Here is a 9,243-nt window from a genome sequence, read left to right as displayed (position 1 = left end):
ACTCTCCTGAATCGGAATAAAATGGGCGCTCTTGGTCAACCGATCCACGATGACCCAAATCGAATCTACTCATCGCGCCGTTCGTGGAAGCTTAGTGATAAAATCCATCGTAATATCCTCCCATTTCCACAACGGAATATCCAATGGCTGAATCTTGCCGTGCGGTCTCTGGTGCTCAGCCTTGACCTTCCTGCAGGTCAAACACCGCTCGACATACCACGCCACATCCCGCTTCATGCACGGCCACCAATAGTCTAGGCGAAGATTCCGATACATCTTTGTCGCCCCTGGATGAATAGAGAATCGGGATTTGTGCGCCTCCTCCATCAAGATCTGGCGCACGCCTCCATGATACGACACCCACACCCTACGGTGTAGTGTCAATAACCCTTGGCTATCATAATTGAAAGAGGTGACTTGACCCACTATTCGCTCACTCTTCCGATGTTCCTCCTTCATAGCCTCCTGTTGAGCCTCCCGAATCTGCTCCAACAGGGGAGTCACCACAGTCATCCTCATGCAAATAACCCTGATCGGCGCCGCCTTGCTGCTAAGCGCATCGGCCACCACATTGGCCTTTCCTGGGTGGTAAAGGATCTCACAATCATAATCCTTCACCACGTCCAACCACCGACGCTGCCTCATATTCAGATTCGGCTGATCCATGAGGTACCTCAAGCTCTTGTGGTCCGTGTAAATGGTACATCGAACCCCGTAGAGGTAATGCCGCCAAATCTTGAGAGCAAAAACCACCGCCCCCAACTCCAAATCATGTGTCGGGTAGTTCGCCTCGTGAGGCTTCAGCTGCCTCGAGGCATAAGCAATGACATGCCCCTTCTGCATCAATACTGCACCTAGGCCTGAGATCGACGCATCACAATATACCTCAAAATCCTCTACGCCCTCGGGCAGGGCTAAGATTGGCTTGCACAATCTCTACCTCAGGGTGTCGAACGCTGCCTGCTGCTCAGGCCCCTATCGAAAGACCATGACTTTCCTAGTCAACCGTGTCAGGGGTACGACTATCTTGGAGAAATCCCGAATGAATCTCCGATAGTAGCCTGCCAATCCTAGGAAACTCCGAATCTCGGATGGAGACTTCGGAACCTCCCACCTCATCATGGCCTCCACCTTGGCCGGGTCTACTGAAATCCCATTCTGGTTGACGAGGTGCCCAAGAAACTGCACTTCACGCAACCAAAACTCACATTTGGAAAACTTGGCGTACAAGCTCTCCCTCCTCAAGGTCTCCAAAACCTCTCTCAGATGCTCCTCGTGCTCCTCCTGCGTCTTGGAATAAACTAGGATGTCATCAATGAAAACTATCACAGACCGATCCAACATCGTTCTACACACGCGGTTCCTGAGGTCCATGAACGCGGCATGAGCATTGGTGAGCCCGAATGGTATCACCACGAACTCATAATGGCCATAGCACGTCCGGAACGCGGTCTTCTGTATGTCCTCCTCTCTAACCCTCATCTGATGATAGCCTGAACGCAAATCGATCTTGGAGAACAAACATGCTCCCTGCAACTGATCAAAGAGGTCATCAATCCGTGGGAGTGGGTAACGGTTCTTCACCGTTACCTTATTCAGCTCCCGGTAATCTATACACATCCAGTGCGACCCATCCTTCTTCTTCACAAACAGGATCGGGGCTCCCCAGGGTGAACTGCTTGGACGAATAAATCCCTTGTCTAGCAGCTCCTGCAGCTGCATAGACAACTCCTGCATTTCGGGAGGAGGCAACCGATAGGGTGCCTTGGCTATCGGAGCTGCACCAGGAACTAGGTCAATCCTGAACTCTACCTGACGCTCCGGAGGTATTCCAGGAAGCTCCTCCGGGAACACATCAGCATAGTCTCGCACCACTGGAACCTCGCTCACCGTCGCCTTACCCGTCTCTCGGGTATCCATAATATACGCGACATACCCCGCGTACCCCTGCTGAAGGTAGCGCCTAGATCTCGCTGCTGAACACACTATAGGTCCACACTGTGGCCTCTCGCCGTGGATCACCAACTCTCCCCCACTCGAGGTCCTGATCCGCACTAGCTGCTGTGCGCAATCTATCACCACCCCATTAGGGCTCAACCAATCCATGCCTATGATCACCTTGTTCCCACGCAACGGAATGAGAACTAAATCCACCAAATAGCGCTCCTCGAAAAGCCTCAGGACACAATCGCTGAATACTGATGACGCTCGCACCGATCGATCATCGGCGATCTCTACCTCTAAAGGGCAATCCAACATGCCCGGAGACTCAGTAAACCTCTTGCTAAGCGCAAGGGAAACAAATGATCGGGTGGCACCCGAGTCAAACAACACCTGGACAGGAATACCGTTCACATGGAACAATCCTAATACATATACACAGAGCACATATCAATATTATAACATCATAAAAATAAAGTAGAGGGAAAGAATCATACCCGTCACCACGTCAGGTGCGGCGAGTGCCTCCTCGGTAGTCAGCTGAAATGCCCGACTCCTCACCACCGGAGCCTCTGCCTTGCCTTTCCGGCCATCAGTGATGCGCAAGGTCGCTGGAGCTGGCGCCTACACTGGCGCCGATGCTGTCAACTGGGGGAAATTGGCCTTCTTGTGGCCCCTATGGTTGCAGTGAAAACACAACAACTCTGATGTCTGAATAGCCGAAACAGGAGTAGTACAATCCCTGCTAAAGTGACCTGTCTTGCCGCGCTTGTAGCAGCCTGCTGATCCCATCCTACATGCTCCCACATGTGTCCTGCCGCATTTCCCGCAGCGGCTCAGCCCCCTTGGCCTTTCGGCCTCCCATCTGATCCCCTAGGCTTCTTCCCCGAAGCCGCAACCACCTGCCCCGCCTCTGCTTTCCTTTTCCGAATGTGCTCTAAATCGATCTCCCTTTCCCTCGCCCTGGCAATCGTGGACTCCAGGGTAGGGCAAGCTGAAAAACTAACATGCTCCCGGATGTCAACCCGTAGCATGTCATGATAACGGGTCCTCCTCATATCCTCATCACCCGCATACTGGGGCACCAACAATGCCCTCTCCCGGAACTTGGCGGTGATCTCCGCCACAGTCTCCGTCGTCTGCCTCATATCCAAGAATTCCCTGGCCAGCTGCTGAAGCTCGACAGCTGGCGCGAACTCCGCCCTGAACCTGGTCGCAAAGTCCGACCAAGTCATAGCCTCGACAGCCGAGGCTCCCAATGAGTCCCCCACGGACTCCCACCAATCTCTAGCTCGATCTCATAAACACCCTGCTGCGAACCTCACCTTCGACCCCTCAGGGCAGAAGCTAATCATCTGTGCAGACTCAATGTCGGCAATCCATCGTCTGGCAGCTATGGGGTCCTTCGCCCCGTGAAAATCCGGCGCACCACTTCCCCTGAAGTCCTTGAAGGACAATGTGCGACATCCCAACTGGCTAGATGCCATATCGCTCCTGAATGCCCGAAGGCGATCTTCCATCAACTCAATTATCCCTTCCTTGATCGACCCGAAGATAATGGGGGTCGACTCAAGGATACCCCTGGTGATCTCTGACGTGATGAACTCGCGTAGTCCCTCATCTACTGGCTCGGAACCTGATTCGGAACCTGACCCCTCTCCTGAACCGCCATCTATCGGCCTCGATCGTAGTACCACCATTCTGCAATACGTAGATAATAATCGTTAGTGATACTGATACTTCTTGAGGGATCACATCTACTACAAGTTCCCTGGTCTTATCTTGGCCTCCCTTGGTTCGGGTACGGATCCTATGCTTTCAGTAGTACGGGCCCATACTACCTTCCACATCTATCTGTACCTTCTTCAAGGACTGCCTCGACTCCACCAGATCCCTTTCACTACTACTGATCACTGATATACTCATGCTAGGCTTGCCATAGGGAAATCTCTGACTCTACCCTACCCAGTCCTCATCTGTTGAAGGCCTCATTGTAATGCCAATTAGCCATTACCTGAATACCATCACATGTGATGAGGCTCAAATAATCCTTCGAGTAACAGACTCATCCCTACAACGGTTAGACTCAAACGAGAGCTGCGCAATAGGGTCAAATCCGACACTCTAAGATTATCCAACCCTGATCACATGTGAGGTGACGTATTCACCTAATCGCTAACTCCCATCACTCAGAGTCCCACAAAGCACAAAGCAAACAACATTCGAACTAAGGGAACAATCTCAAGCAACTCTGCTCCCATAGAGAGAACTGAACTAGCATATAATGCTAAACTCATACTATCATGCATAACCCCTAACAGGCTATCGTACCGCTGTCTACTCAATTCTAGCATGCAATTTGCATACACTGAAGCACATAAAGCAGGCACATAAGGCATCACTCCTAGATCCTTAGTCCTATTCTAGCATGTTGTTCTACTGAAACTGATAAACACAACATAAACTTGTATGGGTACTTTGGGGAATACTTACTCGAGCTCGACCGGTTGCGCACATCACACGCTTCCTTCCTTCTAAAAATGTTTTACTTAACCTTTTAGAAAATGTTTTCTTTTTTTTTTCAAAATCTTCTGACCCCTCGATTTGAGTTCAGACACCCCTGAAGGTGTGTCCGAATCCCTCAAACCAGGGCTCTGATACCAACTTGTAACGCCCCAAAAATACCAGCTAAAAATTCCATTTTTAATTTAGGTTAATACATAAAAACATCATTACCAAACATTCGTAATAATACTCCATGTCTGAAAACCGGTAATATCATACTAATATTTCAGAGTACATCCCAGAAAATCCATAGTGCGGAAAACAAGAGTGTGTGTGATATGCCGCTACCGCGCCAGCTCCTTTCCCTTAGCTGAAGAGGTACCTGAAACCAAAACTGAGAACTGTAAGCACAAAGCTTAGTGAGCTCCCCCATAATACCTCATACCATGCAAGCATACAACATACAGCTAGGAGTTACGGGCCTCGCCCACACTCATGAAGATACGGGCCTTGCCCACACTCCGCTAGTTGGGAGATACGGGCCTCGCCCACACTCCACTATTTGGTAGATACGGGCCTCGCCGACACTCCACTCTCAGAGAGATACGGGCCTTGCCCACACTCAGCCGCTAACCCATAATATACAAGTATCACACAGACAACAAGTATAGACAACCCTATCATACTGGCATACATCATAATCAACTCAACCAAGAGATACGGGCTCGGCCCACACTCTAATACTAACATCTCGTCTATACAGGCCGGCCTTGGTGCCTTAGACCCGTTCCTACTAGAAGGAAACTCACCTCGAAGTAGCTGCTGATCTGTGTGGGAATTGACTGTCTGCTACTGCTGCTGCTCCGGAAATCCTCCGGCTATAATTCCCACAAAACACTCAATCAATCACTGCTAACTGTCCTTTGGGTAAAATGACCATTTTACCCCTGACCAAGTCATAAGCCAAAGTCAGAGTCAACTTTCAGTTGACCCGACTCGCCGAGTTGGCTCTCCAACTCGCCGAGTCCCTATCCAATCGATTGTCCTGTATCCCGTCTCTACTCGTCGAGTTAGGCGTTGACTCGACGAGTTCCACTTCTAAACTGATGTCCAAGTCCTTCATTCTACTCGCCGAGTCGTATAAACAACTCACCGAGTTCATCTTCATCCGAAGAACACTTTATGCTGTGACTCGCCGACTTGTATGAACAACTCGGCGAGTCTGTTCTTGTACTAAGAAGATTGTCTTGAACTCGCCGAGTCAGGGCATTGACTCGCCGAGTTCCTCCATGGATGAGTTCGGCTTCCAACTCACCGAGTCCACCCCGGACTCACTACTCTACTCGGCATAATGAAAAAGGGGGAAAACTCGAGGACTCGCGACTCGACTCGCCGAGTCAGATGAACGACTCGCCGAGTCTACCTCATGCAAAAACTAAATACGCGATTTTGCTTGAATCCAGTCCATGGCATTCATGGATCTGGGTTCCTAGGGCCTGGTTTACACGTAAAGTTTCCAACTTTACGTGTAGATGATCACCAATGAAGGTTTTAGGGCTCAAAGTGCACCAAAAGGGGTAGATCTAGGACTTTTATGCAATGTGACTCCATAAAGGCAGTAGATCCAAGCTCCAGGGACTAAATAGTGCCTAGATCTAAAGGCTAACAACTTAATACAACCCACAATGCACAAACAAGCTTGGGGAATGGCCCAAGAAGGACTTCCATGAAGCTAATAGAGACTACAAGCTTGAAAACAGAGGGGAAACGAGCTATACCTCAAGGAAAACGTTGAGATGACACAGAGATGCTTGGCCTCCTTCTCCTCTTCTTGATCTACTCTTCTTTCTCCTCCAAAAGCTTCAACAACACACCAAAACACTTCAATCTCATAAGGAATAAGGGTAAAACGATGTTGGGAGCTCTGAGGGAGAATGGGGGCGAGCTTGGGGCAGAAGTGAGGGTTTAAATAAGGTGCAAGCCCTTGAAATTTAGGGTTTCAACAAACAGCGGTGACTCGCCGAGTCCAGAATATGGACTCGCCGAGTCGCCAACTTAAACGTGCCCCCGGACCCCACCCCTACTCGGCGAGTCGGACCTACAACTCGCCGAGTCTCAGGCTAAAAGAACAAATTCTTAGATAAATTTCACGTACCAGGAATCAGGTGCTACATCTGCACTCGAACAACGCTTCATTATCTCAAAATAAGTTTCCCTTCACAAAACCTAGTATCAACATCACTAGGGTTTAGTCTAACGTTAACCGCGACTAATTAATAGTCTAATTATTATTACTATTATATAAGCACGACATAATACTTTTCACCCACTATATACAGACAAGGCCAGACATGGAACACCGGTGGGCAGGATCATTTTGGCATATAAGCACTTCTGAATCCAGCAACCCAAGTGGTCCTCCAAACCGGAACCCCCGTACCGCGAGTGGTTAAAAAGATATTATAACGACATTATATAACTCATAATAATAGCCCAATTAAATATTCTAAGGACTTAATAAGATTACTATAATTATTTAAAAGCTATATTAAAATTTTCATAGGCGTAGCTCACTTACAACGGGTTTTATAGAAAACCGGGCTTTGTTCGGAGTAGCTCACTTACAATTAAATATTCTCGGGGCTTCCTTCGGATCCTAGGGTACTTTTCACCTAGGCTTTAGGGAGGTTAGGATATGCTAGAGAGAGAAATTAGTGAGAGAAAGAATGAAGAAATGAGTGAGAAATCTGAAACATTTCACATGGTATTTATAGGGCTGGACTTCGGACCTACGTTGGCCGTAGCCTTCGGTTATGTTGGGCGTAACCTCGGATAAGACTGCCACCTCGCATCCAGGTGTCTCTCACGTGGCTCGGAAGGGATAAGGCCAAGTTATGTTGGGCATACCCAACCTTGGAGGCGGGGCGTAGCGAAGGGTGACACGTCGTTCATCAGATGCGAGACTAATCTTCATCGGACGGCCCAGATCGAGCCATGTCATCACTATCGCAACAGCTTTCGCAAAATGCACCCTCAACTTAAAAAAATTGTATCTTTCGCATAAGAGCTCCATTTTCGACGTTATTTATATCCACGCGTAGGTGGGAACGTACTCTACAACTTTCTTTTAGGATCCATCGAATAATTTTGACTTTATTTTTAAAGTTATATTATTAACAGGCCGGGACAGGATTGGTCCGTTAAAATCTCATAACTTCTTCGTCCGACGTCCGTTTTCATCTGTCTTTTTATCGTTACACTGCTATTAGTGAGATCTTCAATTCTCGTTTAGGTTGTGTCGGCTAAAAATCGCTAGGTCTAATATTCGAACTTTGGGGTGTACACTACTGAGCTGAAACTTCGAAAAATCATAACTCCCTCATACGAAGTTAGATTTGGGCATTCTTTTTGTGGACGATCTCAGTTTAACATATTCTATGACTTTTTTTTAGACCGCTAAGGCTAAAAGTTGCTCTATCATCAACTCACTATTTACGCTTCCGGTGTCGTGCTGGTTCCGTCGCGAAACTTCGACGGGTCATAACTTTTTCGATATAACTCGGATTTCGGCGTTCTTTATATCCCCGGAATCCTTGTTTCGACCACTACAACTTTATGTAAAGACATCGGGCTTATCTCACACTTTAATTTTGACGCTTATTTTTATTCTTTATTAGTTATACCGTTATAGTTAAGTTATAAGCACATAAATGCACATAATTCACATAATACTCAAATAATTCATCTTTATTACTTCATAAAGGGTTACAATAGTTGACCTAGACTATTACATCGTCTAAAAATGTTAGCCCTGAAGCCCAGGCGTTACGAAATCACCCCCACTTGGACTATATTTCGTCCTCAAAATCCGCAACTACAAACAACTCAGGATATTGCTCTCTAATCTTGTCCTCAGGTTCCATAGTCTGTCAGAACCCTTTCAGAGCTACCATTACACCTTAAACAAACCCACTACCTTGTTGTGTAAGGTCTTCATCCTCCTTTCTAGGACCGCAATCAGCCACTCCATATAATTTAAGTGCTCACCAATTTTGATGTCGTCCAAAGGAACCATTACATAATCATTAGCTAAACACTTATTTAGATGAGAAACATGAAATGTATTATGGATCTGACTAAGATCCACTGATAGCTCCGGCTAATAGGTAACTTTTCCTAACCGGACCATAACTTTGAATGGACCAATGAAGTTTGGGCCAAGCTTTTCGTGATTCTAAAACCGGATGAAACCCATCTAAGGTGACACCTTTTGAAACACATAATCCCCAACCTGGGACACAAGTTCATAACCATGCCAGTCATCATAACTCTTTTGACGGCCCTACGCAGTCTGCAACCTACGACTTAGTTGTTGGATGAACTTTGTAGTGTTGAGCACAACCTTCTTGCTTCCCAAAACTCACTGACTGACCACTCCCCAACAAATTGGGGTCTGACACTTTGTCCCATGAAACATGTCAAAGGGGGGTCTATTAATAATGGCATGATAGTTGTTGTAGGAGAACTCAACCAAAGGAAGGTAGACATCCCAACTCCCACCAAAATCTAACACATAAGCTCTAAGCATGTCCTCAAGAGTTTGGATAGTCCACTCGCTCTGACCTTTGGTTTGTGGTTAATAAGCAGTACTAAAATGCAATTGAGTGCCCAACTCCTCATCAAACTTCTTCCAAAACATGTAAGTAAAGCGAACATCCCAATCAAAAACTACAGAAACTGGTACTCCATGTCGTGCAACAAACCTCCTTGATGTAAATATCAGCTAACCTTTTGGCA

The sequence above is a fragment of the Lactuca sativa genome, chromosome 7 (assembly GCF_002870075.4).
Source record: "Lactuca sativa cultivar Salinas chromosome 7, Lsat_Salinas_v11, whole genome shotgun sequence".
Lineage (NCBI taxonomy): Eukaryota > Viridiplantae > Streptophyta > Magnoliopsida > Asterales > Asteraceae > Lactuca > Lactuca sativa.
The sequence above is the reverse complement of the archived record's forward strand: the minus strand, read 5'-3'. Positions refer to the sequence as shown.